At 47.1% G+C, this 19,655-nt stretch overlaps 1 protein-coding gene across 2 annotated transcripts in view; it reads left to right on the plus strand.

Annotated features, from left to right (window-relative positions):
- Window positions 1-499: 499 nt before the first annotated feature.
- SHC2 (SHC adaptor protein 2) overlaps window positions 500-19,655 on the plus strand; it is a 190,294-nt gene continuing 171,138 nt past the window's right edge. The window contains exon 1 of one of the 2 annotated variants that reach the window (XM_078669204.1): window positions 500-637. The gene's annotated coding sequence lies outside the window, so the exon portion shown is untranslated. The remainder of the gene's footprint in view (window positions 638-19,655) is intronic. The other variant, XM_078669205.1, reaches the window with a different exon arrangement.

The following is a 19,655-nucleotide window of genomic DNA, read 5'->3' on the forward strand; positions in this document are numbered from 1 at the left end:
TGCATCAATCTATAGACTGACATGACAGGACATCAGGTGTGAGAGAGGGGGCTGTGCAGGTAACAGGGACAGGTGCATCAATCTATAGACTGACATTACCAGTGACATCAGGCGTGAGAGAGGGGGCTGTGCAGGTAACAGGGACAGGTGCATCAATCTATAGACTGACATTACAGGGCAGGGCCCTTACAGCTCACGCCAGTGCAGGTAAGTTGCATCAGTCTCTTCCAGGTGTCCCAGGAGCAGGCTCGTTGGAAAGGCCTCTGCCCCCCCCCCTCACCTCCGCCCTCCTGGACACTGCTGTGACCCATCCAGCCCCCATCAATGATTGGCTCGCTGGCTCCAGGTTGTGTTCGATGGTTACACATTGAACCGAGAGTTCCTCTGTCTGTGGGTCTGTCCGTCCAGTGGCCGCTGCCCCTGTTTACCTATAAGAGGCCGGTGCCTTCACCTGGGGGCGGCTCCTGTATGCATGAACACCCCCGCTGCTGCCCCCTCCTCTCCAGCCCTCTCACCTCGACGGGAAGTGGGGGAGGGGCCGGCACAGGATGTGTGTGAGAGGCCCGAGCCCCCGGGTCATTGCACGGATCCGAGCTCCCTCTGACAGCTGTGGTGCGAGGAGGGACACGAGGCGTGGGTAAGTGCCCTCACCCCGTGCGCGTGCACACCCGCCCAGCGCTGCACCCCCCCCCCCCCCCCCCATCCCACAGCGCCTCGATGCCCGCGCCTGTAGGCCCAGAGGTTCAGGGAGCTTTATATAGCGCCTTATACCGCTCTTCTGTCGTTTCCAGCTGATGTCGGTATTTCCCTGTTCACTGAGTTCGTTTGACCACCTTTGAAGGATGAAAGACTGAATCAGTCTCTCTGAGATTCACACCCGTGCTTCCATTTCACCGCATGTCTCAGCAGCGAGGGCCCGAGTCACAAAGATAACCGCACACTTTTGTGTAGCCTTACACGAGTTTGCTATTCACAAAGGGATCTGCGAGTAGTATCTTTACGAGTGCGGAGTCTCCACACATAAAAAGACCTATGTTTATATCTCTGGAGATTCCGCACTCGTAAAAATACGACTCGTAAATCCATTCGTGAAAAGCAAACAATCACAAACGTTTAGGAAAGTGTACCTTTACCTTTGTGCAGTGCTTAATTTGTGACTAATTGAACTAATCCGTTATTAAACTGAGGCTGAGCAACTGTAGTGCAGCCAGCGTGTGTTGCCACCGGCCGGCCCACCACGATTAACAGTAAGACGCTAAGCAGAAATCGAATATATGACGTTACAACTAATTCCGTTGCAACGCATGCCTTTACCACGCATGCGTTACAACGGAATTCGTTTACCACGCATAACATTTACCTCGATTGCTTGCGTGGTGACGTCATACGTCGTTAAGAGAAAGCGGAAGTTTTTTTTCCGATTGCTCTTAAACGACGCTGAATAAATAACCCGACGTGACTTCAGGTGAGTTTTTTTTTGGGGGGGAGACCCCCCCAAGTCCCCCTTTTTTAACTTTTTAACTTTACCACATATACCTTTACTACAAACCTCGTAGTAAAGGTATGCGTGGTAAAGGCTTTCGTGGTAACCACGCATGCGTTGTACTGCATGCGTGGTTAACGATTTCGTGGAAACGGCTTCGTTGTAATGGCAGTTTCCCGCAGAAAACAACTGACTTACAGTACTAGTACAGGCGCCTCCATAAGCGATATGATTAGCGGTACGATCCTGATAGTGGGCCTGCCGGGTTTAAGACTACAAGTATGTAAAAGGTCATGGCCCTACCCGCCCAGGCCCCAGCCCCTGGCTTGCTGAGTTGTCCTTGTCCAACATCGCAGCTAGCGCGCAGTCGGGCTCAAATTAGTTTCCAAGTCCACGAGGAAACACAGTTTGTTTTCACACTTTCACTTTCTCACGTGTGGTCACCGTCATACTCAATAAACTGCTTCTAGTAACCCTGGGCCTTCCCTAAAAGATAGGCAGGCTCGCACCGGCATTCCCTCTTCCTTCCATCAGCATTATATTTATAATAAAAAAAACAGGCAATTACAGCAGCCAGAGATCTTACAATACCGCATCTGCCTCAATTCAATTCAATTCAATTCAATTCAATTAGTTTATTTGTTACGGAACTCCAACGGAGGTCCACAAAAATACACCAATACAATAAAAAAAGACTTACTTTATAACAAATACAATTCTAATAAATATCCAAGAATGTTTGAAAAAATTGAAATATCCTATAACAAGTCATTTCATTTGGAGGGGACAACACGAAAGATCGTGCCTCCTGAGCAGAACGAATATTACATTTAATAAATTAAGGTCTCAAAACATTCGCCTTGCCCTTCGAAGTTCTGGGCACACAAATAACACATGATTAAAATCCTGTATTTGAGAACAACAAAGTTCACAAATTCTCTCCTCTCTAGGAGTGTTTTCCCAAATGCCCGTTACTTCTCTCAGGGGCAACAAGTTAGTTCTTAAGAGTAGTATTAGCCTTGTAATTCCGTGTGGGATATTCCATGAGAGATAGGGCTGGGGTCTGCTCCCCATCGCACTCGCACAGATCACCCCGTTAGCCATCCAACGTGCAATACCATATGTACGCTGACGATACTTAACTTTATCTTAAGATCAACACCTTAGAAGACATTAAATGGCTTAATACCACGCTCAAAAACACCCAAAATTGGTTGGCAGAAAAACGCCTCAAATTGAACGCCCTAAAGACTGAGTTCCTCATTATCGCTCCACCGGCGACGCTCCCTTTTATGCAAGACCTAATCCAACATATCACTACATTTAACGTTCAACCTACTATCGTTGACTCTGCAAAATCCTTGGGTATTACTCTGGACAGCAATCTCAAGATGCACAAACACATTAGCAATGCCACAAAGGGAGCAAACTTCCAGATTAACACGTTGAGGAAACTAAAGCCTTTCCTGCCAGCCAATGACTTCAAAACAGTGGTACACGCGCTAGTTATCCCACGGGTGGACTATGGAAGTGTCTCTCTATGCGGCCTCCCAAAAGTCATCACAGCTCCCCTGAGAGCTTCATTAAACACCGCAGCTAGACTCATCACAGGCTCGAAACGATGCTCTCATATCTCCCCTGACCTAAAATCCTTAAATTGGCTCCCGCTGGAAGCCAGAATTCAGCTAAAAATAGCATGCATGACACACAAGGCTCGCCTTTACCTTGCCCAGAAATTGACAATCTCCGGTGGATCTAGATCCTCTAGGGGTGCCGACAACCTACTTCTCAAACCTCAAAGATTCAACAAAAAGAAAACTTATAACTGAACCTTTTCTGGAATGGCACCCAGGATTTGGAATTCTCTTCCCCCAGAAACCAGATTGAACTCGTCCACCGTCTCCTTCAAAAAGGAAGTAAAAGCGATCCTCATGGCAAAATTCACATGACTAGACGCTAAGCAAATCCGAAGAACGACATTTCCCGCATTGGTGGGGCTATCCGTTCACCCTAGGCACTATACTCTGCCATGGATCTTAAGAAACCAAGACACTCACGTGAAGCTCTCTACTACTGGTCCTGATCTTGGTTTTTAATACTATCCCTTGTTTCCCTTCCCCACGTTTTGTACTTTTGCACTCGTTCTATTGTCCCTTGCTCATGTTACCCCTCCTTTTACACTTGGATAATTTGTACTATGCAACTCTGAATACTGGAAAGCGCTCTGATATCCGCAAGGATCTTGTTTGCGCTCTATAAAACTTTAAAAATAAAATAAATAAATAAATATCTCTTGGCGTACTAATCGTGCTTATTGACTTCTTTAGAAATAACTTCAATACAGGCTTTGGCATGGGTAAATCAAAGTTTAAATTAAGCCCAAATAAATGGTTTGCATTAGCAAAGGATCTAAAAAAAAGCAGATTTATCTTTTAATTTTGGAAAAATTTCCAACTTCAGGGCGGCCCTTAGGGTGCCCTCATCCCCCCAAAAAAGGGAGTTCCCCCCACCTCAGAACCGCTGCCAAGGACAAAATTTAAGAAGAAACTAAATGGAATTCCAGACGAAGAACATGTGGGGCAGTCAAGGAATTTAAATTACAAATTTGACGGAAAAACCGACCTTCAGCCTTATCAAAAGAGAGCCAGTCATTCCAATCCAAAACTTCTGCAGCATAAGTTAATGTCGGGGGGGATTTTAACCTTAAATACTGACCGAACATGATTAAAATGACGTCTCCCGCAGGTCTTATAAAATCTATATGCCTCAGATCGTACATGAAATAATCGGTCTAAATCCACGTCACACTCTTAAAATAGCACTTTCCAAGCTGATGTTATTTGACCTGCACCCCGTCTGGTTTTAGGAGATGAAAATACGTCTTCAAAGGTAAAAGCCTGGAGTTAGTCACTTTGAAAAAAGTTTAGATACTCCACAGCAAGTCTGTGAAACGCACTACAGTCTATGTAGGTGTTTCACTCCCTCCTCCGAACATAAAGGGTTAGCTGAAGTCTCACCCTTTCCATTAATGACTGGTCTGTTATAATTAACCCTTGCACGGTATATAGGATTCCTGGAGGAAAGGTTTGTGACAGTGGACATATCACAGCCTCGCTGAAAGGAATTTCAGGAAATGAAGGCCTTACAGTTTTTATGACGCAGCAAATTGGCAGAGCAAGACAAATAGTAGATATTTGAAAGGCAATTACCTAACCAGCTTTGTTTTCTTTCCGCCAGTACAGCTATTTAGCTCACCATTTTCCTTTGTGAATATTTGTTATAATAAAGTAAGAGAAACAGTGAACATTTAAAACTTCCCTTTTGGTGGAATTAATTTGAGGGTACATTACAAAACTGTTTCTGTTCATTCGTAAACGTGCACAACACTTACTTTTCTGAGGCGCTCCTTGAACAGTACTTAGTTACCAGTGGCCCGATAGCAGGGTAGAAAAACAATTATGTGTGCCTCTATGAGTTACTAAAATCATAAACTGATGATGGTCGGTTGGTCCTGTAAAATAACACTTCGTCGGCCGTCCGAATTTCTGAGGCGTGCCGGGTCACAAAGAAATCTTAACTGAGCATGCGCTCCAAAAGAATTTTATCAAAGAGGAGTTTGTGCTCACTGGCCCAAATGATTGGCATCGAGGCATCATTAACTCCTTTTGAGAGGCACTTGGGCACGTCGCTGTCCCTGATACAGCTGCAGTCTTGAGCACTTCTGTGAGAGACTCCTCACTGCAGTGCCACTGAAGATTTCATTTATTGTTGGGTGTGCCTCGATATCCTGTTCGATAATTCTCCAAATATATTTCACACAGAGGTGTTGTCAGATTTTATTTTGCGCAACAATGATAGCCTAGTTTTACCCATAAACTGGGGCATTACGTTACATTCCGATTTTCCTTGCATATTTCCCCGATAAACCGCTTCACGCTGCAACTCTGGGCAATAGCTTGCTTAATCTCCACTACGGCCCCCCGCGGCGGGATGCCTGGCTTTCACCTTGGGGATACCCAGTAGGGGCTATCTCACAGGGAAAAACCAGGACGGGTTCCCAATGCAAAGCGCTTTGAGATCTGGCGGTGATATTGCGCTATATAAAAACCCATCCATCCATCCATCCAACACTAGCTGAGAGATGTCTGTTATTGGAAGACCGATTAAGTCTTGCTGTGATGTTAGAGAGACTGCTGCCTGTCATTGAAAAACAGGTAACTTCCTCTTTAGGCACATCCTGCTGAACACCCAGGCACCCAAGTTGCCCAACTGAATAGTGCTGTGAGACAGTAGTATATTGGGCGAGAAGCAGAAAATTACCAGAATCAATAAATAACAAAAAGAGTAAAGACTGCCTTATTAGTAGAGCTCTGCTGTCTGCAATGAAACACAATAACTTCAATACAACAACAAAATAACCCACTTCACTTACACAAATTGTGCTCTTATTAATGCTCTTATTAACCACCCGACTGTTGAAACTCGTGGTGTTGCAAACCTTCACCCCCAACTGTAACTTATACCATCTATCCCCCCTACTCCCTCTTCATCCATGCATCCACCTATACCAGGCCACACACAGTTTTCATAACTTACAATCTCTTGCCCCTGCACCTTCTGAGGCGTCTTATTTGTTTGCTCCCCTCAACCCTGCTGGGCTGGTTAGACCTTCATAATGCTTAGACAACCAGGAACCCCGATTGGGTGTTTTCCTGCCCCACCACAACATAAAATCACCCAACATCACTGATCCTTCCAGCATCCCAGGTTTTTCCCCTAGATGCTTACCAACTTTTCTCTTAAATTCAGCAGATACGCTTATTTGCCACGAAAGACAAATGCACACCATTCAAAGAGAATTCCTCTACCATAATGTTGCTGTGTGCAAGTACTCTCAGAAACCATGCTATCCTCAAAAGACAATCTTCTCCTCTGTTTAATGTCTATCTTGCTCTGCCTGCAGCCGCATACTTACTAGTCTCTTTCTACACTCTTCTCATGCCTGACCACCAGTGTGTTTCATTTGTAACAAATTATCTTCCTCATTTTTAGCATCGCCAGTTAGACACTGTCTAAATTGTATTCACTTAAGTGTATAAGTAAGACTCCAAGCCAACCTCTTCCCAAAAACATATCCACGAAGCACAGTGATTGATCATATTGCACGTAGCCATGTTCTCAGTAGGAAATTGTCTTCCGGCTGATATGTACTCCCGGTCGGACTTAGAAGAGAGTAGGGAGGAAAGGGTAGACAGCAGAGAGAGAGAGAGAGAGGGAGACAGAGACAGAGGTAAAGAGGGGGAGCCGTGAGGTCAGATACCAAGAAAGAGAAAGAGAGATGATGGAACAAGAAATGGGTGAGGAGAGAAGGATAGATATATATTGAAAGACAGGGTGTTCAGGGAGGGATAGCAGGTAGAGCGAAAGTAAAGACAATCAGAACACACCGTACTCACACGTACAGAGCACTGGCCGCTACAGTGAAAGCGTGCGTGAAGTGAGAACACACCGTACTCCCACTACCTGGGAGCAAGGCAAAAAGGAGAAATGCGTAGATGACAAATGAAACGGTAGTGGGCATAACAGGATAACAAAGAATAAAACTCACCACGTCTAAAGCGCTAGCCTGTACTTCATGCCAAGCGCTATGTGTAACACACTAGTCAGCACACTGTCTGGAGAGCTAGCCTGCACATAATGTTAAGCGCTATGTGTGTTGTGACACACTAATCAGCATCCAGTCTTAAGCGCTAGCCTGCACGTCATGTTAAGCGCTATGTGTGATACACTAGCCAGCACCCCATCTGAAGCACTAGCCTGCACGTCATGTCAAGCGCTATGTGTGACACACTAGTCAGCACCCCGTCTGAAGCGCTAGCCTGCACGTCAGGTCAAGAGCTATGTGTGAAACACTAGTCAGCAGCCCATCTAAAGCCCTAGCATGTACCTCATGTCAAGCGCTATGCATGACACATTAGTCAGCACACCGTCTGGAGAGCTAGCCTGCACGGCATGCTAAGCGCTATGAGTGACACACTAGTCAGCACCCCGTCTGAAGCGCTAGCCTGCACGTCATGTTAAGCGCTATGTGTGAAACACTAGTCAGCAGCCCATCTAAAGCCCTAGCATGTACCTCATGTCAAGCGCTATGCATGACACATTAGTCAGCACACCGTCTGGAGAGCTAGCCTGCACGGCATGCTAAGCGCTATGAGTGACACACTAGTCAGCACCCCATCTAAAGCCCTAGCCTGTACGTCATGTCAAGCGCTATGTGTGACACACCAGTCAGCACCCCGTCTAAAGAGCTAACTTGCACGTCAGGTCAAGAGCTATATGCGACACACTAGTCAGCACCCCGTCCAAAGCGCTAGCCTGTAGGTCATGTCAAGCGCTATGTGTGACACACTACTCAGCACCCCGTCTAAAGCGCTCGCCTGTACGTCACGTGAAGCGCTATGTGTGACTCACTAGTCAGCACCTCGTCGAAAGCACTAGCCTGCACGTCATGTCAAGCGCTGTTTTTGACACACTAGTCAGCACACTGTCTGAAGCGCTAGCCTGTACGTCATGTCAAGCGCTATGTTTGACACACCAGTCAGCACACCGCCTGGAGAGCTAGCCTACATGTCATGTCAAGCGTTATGTTTGACACACCAGTCAGCACACCGTCTGGAGAGCTAGCCTGCACGTCATGTCAAGCACTATATGCGACACACTAGTCAGCACCCCGTCCAAAGCGCTAGCCTGCACGTCATGTCAAGCGCTGTTTTTGACACACTACTCAGTACACTGTCTGAAGCGCTAGAGCACTATGTTTGACACACCAGTCAGCACACCGTCTGGAGAGCTAGCCTGCACGTCATGTCAAGCGCTACATGCGACACACTAGTCAGCACCCTGTCTGAAGCTCTAACCCGTACGTCAAGTCAAGCGCTACGTGTGACACACTAGTCAGCACCCCGTCCAGGGCCGGTCCTAGCCATGGGCGGTATGGGCAGCTGCCCAGGGCCTCGCGCTCAGGGGGGCCCCGCCGCCGGTCCCGCAGTTGCGGGAATAAATAAATGATGATGGGGAAAAGCGCTGCGCAGTGAGCACAGCACAGTGCATTCTTCCGTCCAATAATATCGAGTGGGTGTGTGTTTATTTGCAGTAACCGGCCTTGAGACTACCCCTCACGATAGGGAGACATAGCAGACTTTTTTTTAATGTGACCTAAAATGAATCAAAAAAGCATATAAACAGATGCTGTTGTAGCTGCAGCTGTTAGTGCTATGAGGCTGAGTGCTGGGACCGTAGGTGTGTAAGACGGGTGTGTCCTTGTTTCTATTTATAAGACTGGGTGAGATGGCCCCTGGGCAGCTGTGCTGTAGAGCTCTCATGATGTTCTCAGACACGCTATAGAAACATACATGCACATTTAGACGTTGTGCACTATTATATAAATCTGTGAATAAATGGGTCTGTGCCTGTAATTGTTTAAATGGTGAAAAATAGAATCCGTGCCTTTAAAGTAAATAAGGCAGATTGTATTGAAGCGCTTTCTCAAAGCAGTAGTTATCTTCCGAAATATTTTTTTTTTGTTTTACTGTTAGGCACTTGAAAAGTAGGCAAATAGACCATATTTACACCATAATAATCCTTAGCTTCAAAGTTCGCAGCTGTATCTGTTATAGCGCATTTTGTATATGTAGGCAAAATTTAGCGAAGGTATTGGAGTGCTCTACAGGACCACTAGTGTCATAACGGAAGAATATATATTTTTTGCACAGATAGGAAAATGTAGTGCTTTGCCCAGAATTATAGGGCTTTAAGTTAACATCAAGAATCAAACCTTGTTCCCAAGCACCAAAGGAGATAGATGTGGCCGTAATGCCACATCCTCTATCCTCTTGAATTTGTGCTACTGGACATCTCGTGAACATGGCATGGACGGAAACGAAACATTACTGCAAAGCGAACCTTTAAACACATTTCCCAGGTTCATTATTTATTGCTTTGGTGATGCTGTGATTCACGCTATGGAAACGTGCATTCACATTTACCCGCTGTGCACTAGTATCTAAATGTGTGTGTCTGTGTGAACACGAGGCCGTGCCTGTGCTTATAAATGTTTACATGGTTACAAATAAAAGCAATGCCCTAAAGGGGATATACATCAGATAGTATTGGAGCGCTTTTTAGAAGCAGCTGTTCAATTTGTAAACGAAATATTTTTTGACTGTTAGAACTACTGGATGTTACGACCATAACGTCAAGACTCGAACTATGCTCCCCAGCACCAAAGTACAGAGATGATGCTGTTATGCCACATCCTCTTCAGTGCATGGTATTAGGCATCTCCTTTACATGGCATCTACAAAAACAAGCATTGGCATAGCCAATAGGTCTCGCCTTTGGGACCTTATAAGTTTTTAGCCAGGCAGCACATTATCTATTACATTAGCCATTTAAGATATTAAAGTTTGGGGTAAATCATTGGCGGGAGACAATTCATATGCTGTCAAAAAAGCCATCAAATAAATGAATATGCAAGCACATTAGTAATAATGATTTTTTTGTCAGAAATTGATTGATACCTTGATTAACTTCTAGAAGTCATCGGACCAGGTGTTTGCTATGTGCAGATTCGCTTCTGTGTTCTGTCAACCCCACACTTCAGGGAAGGCATACATACCCAGTTGAAGCAATGCAGTATGGACTTGAAGCTCCGCCCACTCTCCACCCATATTTTTCATTGGCTTGCTTCATTGTCATTTGTAAAGGCTGGCTTCGGATTCGTTAATAGGCTGGTTAGTCCCTCCTTAGTATCTCCTTCTCTTCATTTGTAACCTCCCATGAGGGATGGCCCTTTTACTTCATATTTAATCTGTAAGGACTATTTTCTTTAATGAGTTTCTCCTACTGGAGTCACGACATGCTTTTCTGCAGCATTCTGCACCATGCATGCTTTTACTTTACAAGCAGCACGTGACATTTGCGGACACTTCTTTGAAATGAAATTGGTCCCGCATTTACAGGAGATTGAGCTATTGGCATTGTAAATGACAATGACTTATTTATGTGTTAATTATCAAAACAGATAAATAACAGGCATTGTCATACACAATGCCAATAGCTTAAACTCTCGCAAATGCGAGACCTATTGCATTGCAAATGCTTGTTGTCCATGTTACTGATATCCACATTAGGTCTCTTCAGTGATGCCAAATAAGATCAATAGTCCTGCCATGTCACTTTCTGTGATGTCACTTCTTGTGATGTTACATGCAAATTAGAGGGGCCTCACATCTTGACTTTCGCCCGGGGCCCCAGAAGTTCTTGGACCGGCCCTGACCCCGTCTAAAGCGCTAGCCTGCACGCCATGTGCAAGTCACGTCAAGCGCTAAGTGTGACACACTAGCCGGCACATCATACCATTTAGTTCTCCTCCATAGTAATAAAAACGCGTACCAAATGTGGAAACATGTCAAGGTTTACACCTATTTAGTGGCACTTTTGAGTCACAATTGGCAAATCCAAATTTTGTGATTTTTGGAGGTGGATTAGAATCAAAAGTGTAATGATCTGAAGGCTCCTACTTTGAGGGAAGAGTTTGTCACTTGGCGGACAATAGAATTTGAGCATTTGACTGCAGTTCACACTTACTGCCAGCAGAGGGCACACACTGTCCTTAAGCTACCGCCACCTGAAATGATCTGAGAATTCTGCAGGGGGATCATTTACTAAATATAAATACACATTAAGAAAGACAACTCATTATTTATACAATAAAAGGGCCTCCGGCTCTGGGCGCAGGTCAGTTAAGGAATCCTTATGGGGCCCCATTAGTAATGTCATTCAGCAAATGATGAATAATTATGTACATTCAATTCAAATCTTAAAATCTGTATTCACTGCTGCCCTGCCTGTACATGTGTGAAGGAAGACAGCAAAGCTGACTGATGCCTCTGCTGTGTAGGAGAGAAGCTTGCATTGTTGCTGCCCATGACTTACCTTGTTCTACGTATGAGGGAAGCTTGCACAGCTGATGCCCAAGACATACCTTTATCCGTGTGTGAGGGAAGCTTACACCGCTGCTATCCATGCAGTACCTATTTTGTGTAGGAGGGAAGCTTGCACTGTTGCTATTTATGCAGGTCTTGTTCTGTGTGTGAGGGAAGCTTGCGCCGCTGCTATCCATGCAGTACCTATTTTGTGTAGGAGGGAAGCTTGCACTGTTGCTATTTATCAGGTCTTGTTCTGTGTGTGAGGGAAGCTTGCACCGCTGCTATCCATGCAGTGCCTATTTTGTATAGGATGGAAGCTTGCACTGTTGCTATTTATCAGGTCTTGTTCTGTGTGTGAGGGAAGCTTGCGCCGCTGCTATCCATGCAGTACCTATTTTGTGTAGGAGGGAAGCTTGCACTGTTGCTATTTATGCAGGTCTTGTTCTGTGTGTGAGGGAAGCTTGCGCCGCTGCTATCCATGCAGTACCTATTTTGTGTAGGAGGGAAGCTTGCACTGTTGCTATTTATGCAGGTCTTGTTCTGTGTGTGAGGGAAGCTTGTGCCGCTGTTAACAATGCAGTACTTATTTTGTATAGGAGGGAAGCTTGCACTGTTGCTATTTATGCAGGTCTTGTTCTGTGTGTGAGGGAAGCTTGTGCCGCTGTTAACAATGCAGTACTTATTTTGTATAGGAGGGAAGCTTGCACTGTTGCTATTTATGCAGGTCTTGTTCTGTGTGTGAGGGAAGCTTGTGCCGCTGTTAACAATGCAGTACTTATTTTGTATAGGAGGGAAGCTTGCACTGTTGCTATTTATGCAGGTATTGTTCTGTGTCTGAGGAAAGCTTGCACTCCTACTATTCATGCAGTACCTGTTCTGCATGTGAGGGAAACCTATATTGCTGCTGCCAATGACATACCTATTCTCTGTGTGAAGGAAGCTTGCACTGCTGATATTCATGCAGTATCTGTTTTGTGTGTGAGGGAAGCTTGCATAGCTACTCTGTGTAGTACCTCTTCTGTGTGTATGAGAGAAGCTTGCACTACTGCTGTCCATGACATACCTTTATTTGTGTTTGAGTGAAGCTTGCACCACTGCTATTCATGCAGGATGTGTTCTGTGTGTGAGGGAAGCTGGCACTGCTGTTACCCATGATACCTTGCTCCGTGTGTGATGAAAGTTTGCACTGCTGCTCCCTGTGCTGTAAGAGTTCTTTGTGTGAGGGAAGCTGGCACTGCTGTTGTCCATCCAGTATCTCTACTGTGTGTGAGAGAGGCGTCCTCTGCTGCCCGTGTTTTCCCTGTGGTGAAAGGGAAGCTTGCTTAGCTGAGCCCACGATGCACCTGTCCGTGAAGCCTGACTGTCTAGAAATATGAACTATTGAGTGACATTAAAGTGGAAAAAGTCTGGTCTGTCTCACATTACTTGAAATTCCCAAAACATCTAATAATGACAACAAACGATGTGTATATGGTACAGTAGACGTCACCATGCGCGCTGGTGTCCCCGGCGCCCCTGGAGGGGTCCATTCCGGCCCACGGGGTACAAAGTGACCCGTAGCCTCACCCCCTTCCTCTGTCCTCTCACTAGAGCCCCCAGAGAGCATTTCATGGAAAGTGCATTAAATGTTAATGAGGCTGCTCTAAGAATGCCTTCCAAAGGACTAATGGATGGAGGGCGGAGACTGCGCAAAGCAAAACAAAGCCCGCCCGTCTGTGAGGCGCTGAAGGCCAATCCACACGGTGCCACCATGCGGCACATGCTATTGACTCTTTTCACACGGTCACCCGATGAGGAGCCGATATCACACGGTGGCAAGGAAACGAGTTGGAAACCACTGTTAACGGTGAATTACCAGCACAGTATGTTTCAGTAGTGGTGCGGTGCATGCAATCATGCAATGCATGTACAATGTGTGTGTGGAGTGATGCTGGGCATGCAATCATGCAATGCATGTACAATGTGTGTGTGGAGTGATGCTGGGCATGCAATCATGCAATGCATGTACAATGTGTGTGAGGAGTGATGCGGGGCATGCAATCATGCAATGCATGTACAATGTGTGTGTGGAGTGATGCTGGGCATGCAATCATGCAATGCATGTACAATGTGTGTGAGGGGTGATGCTGTGCATGCAATCATGCAATGCATGTACAATGTGTGTGAGGGGTGATGCTGTGCATGCAATCATGCAATGCATGTACAATGTGTGTGAGGGGTGATGCTGTGCATGCAATCATGCAATGCATGTACAATGTTTGTGTGGAGTGATGCTGGGCATGCAATCATGCAATGCATGTACAATGTGTGTGAGGAGTGATGCAGGGCATGCAATCATGCAATGCATGTACAATGTGTGTGAGGGGTGATACTGTGCATGCAATCTTGCAATGCATGTACAATGTGTGTGAGGGTGATGCTGTGCATGCAATCATGCAATGCATGTACAATGTGTGTGAGGGGTGATGCGGGGCATGCAATCATGCAATGCATGTACAATGTGTGTGAGGGGTGATGCGGGGCATGCAATCATGCAATGCATGTACAATGTGTGTGAGGGGTGATGCGGGGCATGCAATCATGCAATGCATGTACAATGTTTGTGTGGAGTGATGCTGGGCATGCAATCATGCAATGCATGTACAATGTGTGTGAGGGGTGATGCGGGGCATGCAATCATGCAATGCATGTACAATGTGTGTGAGGGGTGATGCGGGGCATGCAATCATGCAATGCATGTACAATGTGTGTGAGGGGTGATGCGGGGCATGCAATCATGCAATGCATGTACAATGTGTGTGAGGGGTGATGCGGGGCATGCAATCATGCAATGCATGTACAATGTGTGTGAGGGGTGATGCGGGGCATGCAATCATGCAATGCATGTACAATGTGTGTGAGGAGTGATGCTGGGCATGCAATCATGCAATGCATGTACAATGTGTGTGAGGGGTGATGCTGTGCATGCAATCATGCAATGCATGTACAATGTGTGTGACGGGTGATGCTGTGCATGCAATCATGCAATGCATGTACAATGTGTGTGAGGAGTGATGCTGGGCATGCAATCATGCAATGCATGTACAATGTGTGTGAGGGGTGATGCGGGGCATGCAATCATGCAATGCATGTACAATGTGTGTGAGGGGTGATGCGGGGCATGCAATCATGCAATGCATGTACAATGTGTGTGAGGGGTGATGCTGTGCATGCAATCATGCAATGCATGTACAATGTGTGTGAGGGGTGATGCGGGGCATGCAATCATGCACAATGTGTGTGAGGGGTGATGCGGTGCATGCAATCATGCAATGCATGTACAATGTGTGTGAGGGGTGATGCGGGGCATGCAATCATGCACAATGTGTGTGAGGAGTGATGCGGGGCATGCAATCATGCAATGCATGTACAATGTGTGTGAGGGGTGATGCTGTGCATGCAATCATGCAATGCATGTACAATGTGTGTGAGGGGTGATGCTGTGCATGCAATCATGCAATGCATGTACAATGTGTGTGAGGGGTGATGCGGGGCATGCAATCATGCACAATGTGTGTGAGGGGTGATGCGGTGCATGCAATCATGCAATGCATGTACAATGTGTGTGAGGAGTGATGCTGTGCATGCAATCATGCAATGCATGTACAATGTGTGTGAGGGGTGATGCGGGGCATGCAATCATGCACAATGTGTGTGAGGGGTGATGCTGTGCATGCAATCATGCAATGCATGTACAATGTGTGTGAGGGGTGATGCGGGGCATGAAATCATGCACAATGTGTGTGAGGGGTGATGCGGGGCATGCAATCATGCAATGCATGTACAATGTGTGTGAGGAGTGATGCTGGGCATGCAATCATGCAATGCATGTACAATGTGTGTGAGGAGTGATGCTGGGCATGCAATCATGCAATGCATGTACAATGTGTGTGAGGGGTGATGCGGGGCATGCAATCATGCACAATGTGTGTGAGGGGTGATGCGGGGCATGCAATCATGCAATGCATGTACAATGTGTGTGAGGAGTGATGCTGTGCATGCAATCATGCAATGCATGTACAATGTGTGTGAGGAGTGATGCTGGGCATGCAATCATGCAATGCATGTACAATGTGTGTGAGGAGTGATGCTGGGCATGCAATCATGCAATGCATGTACAATGTGTGTGAGGGGTGATGCTGTGCATGCAATCATGCAATGCATGTACAATGTGTGTGTGGAGTGATGCTGGGCATGCAATCATGCAATGCATGTACAATGTGTGTGAGGAGTGATGCCGGGCATGCAATCATGCAATGCATGTACAATGTGTGTGAGGGGTGATGCGGGGCATGCAATCATGCACAATGTGTGTGAGGGGTGATGCGGGGCATGCAATCATGCAATGCATGTACAATGTGTGTGAGGAGTGATGCTGTGCATGCAATCATGCAATGCATGTACAATGTGTGTGAGGAGTGATGCTGGGCATGCAATCATGCAATGCATGTACAATGTGTGTGAGGAGTGATGCTGGGCATGCAATCATGCAATGCATGTACAATGTGTGTGAGGGGTGATGCTGTGCATGCAATCATGCAATGCATGTACAATGTGTGTGTGGAGTGATGCTGGGCATGCAATCATGCAATGCATGTACAATGTGTGTGAGGAGTGATGCCGGGCATGCAATCATGCAATGCATGTACAATGTGTGTGAGGAGTGGTGCTGGGCATGCAATCATGCAATGCATGCACAATACGTGTCGGATGCGGTGCATGCAATCATGCAATGCATGTACAATGTGTGTGAGGAGTGATGCTGGGCATGCAATCATGCAATGCATGTACAATGTGTGTGAGGGGTGATGCTGTGCATGCAATCATGCAATGCATGTACAATGTGTGTGAGGGGTGATGCTGTGCATGCAATCATGCAATGCATGTACAATGTGTGTGAGGGATGATGCTGTGCATGCAATCATGCAATGTATGTACAATGTGTGTGAGGAGTAATGCTGTGCATGCAATCATGCAATGCATGTACAATGTGTGTGAGGGGTGATGCTGTGCATGCAATCATGCAATGCATGTACAATGTGTGTGAGGGGTAATGCTGTGCATGCAATCATGCAATGCATGTACAATGTGTGTGAGGAGTGATGCTGGGCATGCAGTCATGCAATGCATGTACAATGTGTGTGAGGAGTGATGCTGGGCATGCAATCATGCAATGCATGTACAATGTGTGTGAGGAGTGATGCAGGGCATGCAATCATGCAATGCATGTACAATGTGTGTGAGGGGTGATGCTGTGCATGCAATCTTGCAATGCATGTACAATGTGTGTGAGGGTGATGCTGTGCATGCAATCATGCAATGCATGCACAATACGTGTCAGATGCGGTGCATGCAATCATGCAATGCATGTACAATGTGTGTGAGGGTGATGCTGTGCATGCAATCATGCAATGCATGTACAATGTGTGTGAGGGATGATGCTGTGCATGCAATCATGCAATGCATGTACAATGTGTGTGAGGAGTAATGCTGTGCATGCAATCATGCAATGCATGTACAATGTGTGTGAGGGGTGATGCTGTGCATGCAATCATGCAATGCATGTACAATGTGTGTGAGGAGTGATGCTGGGCATGCAATCATGCAATGCATGTACAATGTGTGTGAGGGGTGATGCTGTGCATGCAATCATGTAATGCATGTACAATGTGTGTGAGGGGTGATGCTGGGCATGCAATCATGCAATGCATGTACAATGTGTGTGAGGAGTGGTGCTGGGCATGCAATCATGCAATGCATGCACAATACGTGTCAGATGCGGTGCATGCAATCATGCAATGCACGCGGTGCAGTGCTTTCAGTGTGTGTGGGGAGTGGTGCGGTGCATGCAGATCTTGCACAGCGTGTGTGTTCAGAGCTGCAGTGCACACAGCGGCGCCTTCTCCCCGCCCCGCTGCAGATTCCTCTGCTGTCGCTCTCCATCAGAGAGGTGACGGTATCGATCGACAGCGCGGAGGAAATCGTTATCCATCTGTAAAAATTGGATTTTCTAGGTTTTAGCGTCTCTCTCAGGGTATGGGGCGGGGGGGTGCAGAGTGCAATGCGCGCGGAACATGTCCTGTCCCCTCCTCCCGCATCTCACCCCGCCCGTCGGGGTAATGACTTTCACTTGTTGCAGGAACCCCTGACCCGGGGGGGTGCCGCTCCGCCGTGCTTGGCATAGAGGGGGGGCGAGCCAACACAAGAACAGGACGAGCCGAGCCAGAGCCGAGCCAAGGGCCGGCCCGGCTCTAAGAGCCAAGCACGAGCCGTGAAAATATCAGGTTTGTAAATCAGCAACAGGCGTACAAACATGGGATGAAGTGTCTTCAAAATTCAAATAAAGTGTATGTCTTTAAGTGGCTGAAGCGTCCCTAGCACCGAAGCACAAGAGATGACATTAGAATCCGCCCCGCCCTGATGGCGGCGCTGCTGTGAGCGAAGAGGCCAGAGGCATGTGTGCCCTGCCAGTATGTGGCATACATGGAGCAACAGGTGGGGTGGGCCTGGAAGGGGCGTGGCTTCAAGGCAGCCATGCACACTATCAGCATTCTCCTCTTCAATGTAAAGAGCCCCAGTGCCCTTGGCCAAGTTCTGCTCATAGGTGCAGGGTGTAATTGGTATTTTTTATAATATATATAGCATAAACTTAGCCCAAGAGCATTAACGGACAGATGTAGGTAATCCCAGATTACCGATTCTTAAATACCGAATCATACCGATTCGGTATGGGTGGCAGGGTGTCACTTTGACACCCTGTTGCACCCCTCAATTGTGCATGGGTGCACATGTTGCAGACATACATGCCCTTAGAGCATGTATGTCTGCAACATGGCACTGTTTCAAAAACAAAAAAAATGCTTTTTAAAGGGTTTTCATAATTTACCACCAACTTCTAGTTGGTGGTAAATTATGAATTCTTAAACCCCTGTAGCACTGATTACAGTGCTACCTACATGTCAAAATACAGATTCGGTAATTATACAGATTCAGTATTTTACCGATTCAGTAAAATTACAGAATCTGTATTTTAATCTCTTCATGCTCGTGACGGAACCGTTCCGTCACAAGCCACGGGTGGGCTGTGCTGGTGACGGAACGGTTCCGTCACGGTCCTGCTGCCGCGTCTGCGCGGCGCGAATTCCGCGCCTGCGCTGACGTTCTAAAGAACGGGCTGGGCCATGACAGAACCGTTCCGTCACAAGCACAGCTCACCCGCGAGCCGTGACGGAGCGGTTCCGTCACAAGCACGGAACCGCCGCGTGGCCGCCACACCCCCTTAGCGCTGCGGCGGAATAGCCGCCGCAGCGAAGGGGTTAACATGCCCCTACATCCCAAACTCCAAATACCGGTCATAACGGCCGAAATCAGCCGTTACCGACCGGTATTTGCCTTCCTACATCTGGCCCTTAACTTAGGAAGCAGAAGTTAACGCGAAAGTATACTTTTTTTGTTTTTTATGGCACAAGGAGATTTAAGTGATTTGCCCAGAATCACAGGAAGTTGAGCTCACTCTGGGATTTCACCTCCCTGTTCCATAAAAAAAAGTATGCTTTTATATGCAACTTGTACTTCTCATGTAAAGCACTTTAGTGCCCTCCTGCCAAGTTCGCGCTCTATATAACTGCAAAAAAGGACCAATTGTGCCGCACACAGGAGCCGAACTTGGCCGAATGGCGTTAGGCGCTCTGACGGACAATGGCGAGTGTATTCCAGCGCTGCAACCTTTCACTATGACCGACAGCACGACAGTTCCAATGTCGGGAGCTCTAGCTGTCAAGCCACAAATCTCTTTCTGTCTTGTTGCGCTGTCAGGGTGTGAGCAGGGCCGGCCTTTAGCATGGGCGAGCTGTGCCCAGGCCCAGGGCGCCATTATGCTGAGGAGGGCACCGAGCTGGGTGCATTAAGGTAATGCCAGCAGCAGAACCCTGTCACTTGTTTTAACGCTTCGCTGCGGCGGCTATTCCGTCGCAGCGCTTTGGGGGGGGGGGCGGCCGCACGGCGCCCCCATGCTAGTGACGGAACCGCTCCGTCACCAGCCGCGGTTGAGCTGTGCTCATGACGGAGCGGTTTCGTCATGGCCCCGCCCGCTCAATGGAACGCCCAGCACAGGCGTGGAATCCGCGCCGCGCAGGCGCGACTAG

This window comes from Lissotriton helveticus, chromosome 12, assembly GCF_964261635.1.
Source record: "Lissotriton helveticus chromosome 12, aLisHel1.1, whole genome shotgun sequence".
Taxonomy (NCBI): domain Eukaryota; kingdom Metazoa; phylum Chordata; class Amphibia; order Caudata; family Salamandridae; genus Lissotriton; species Lissotriton helveticus.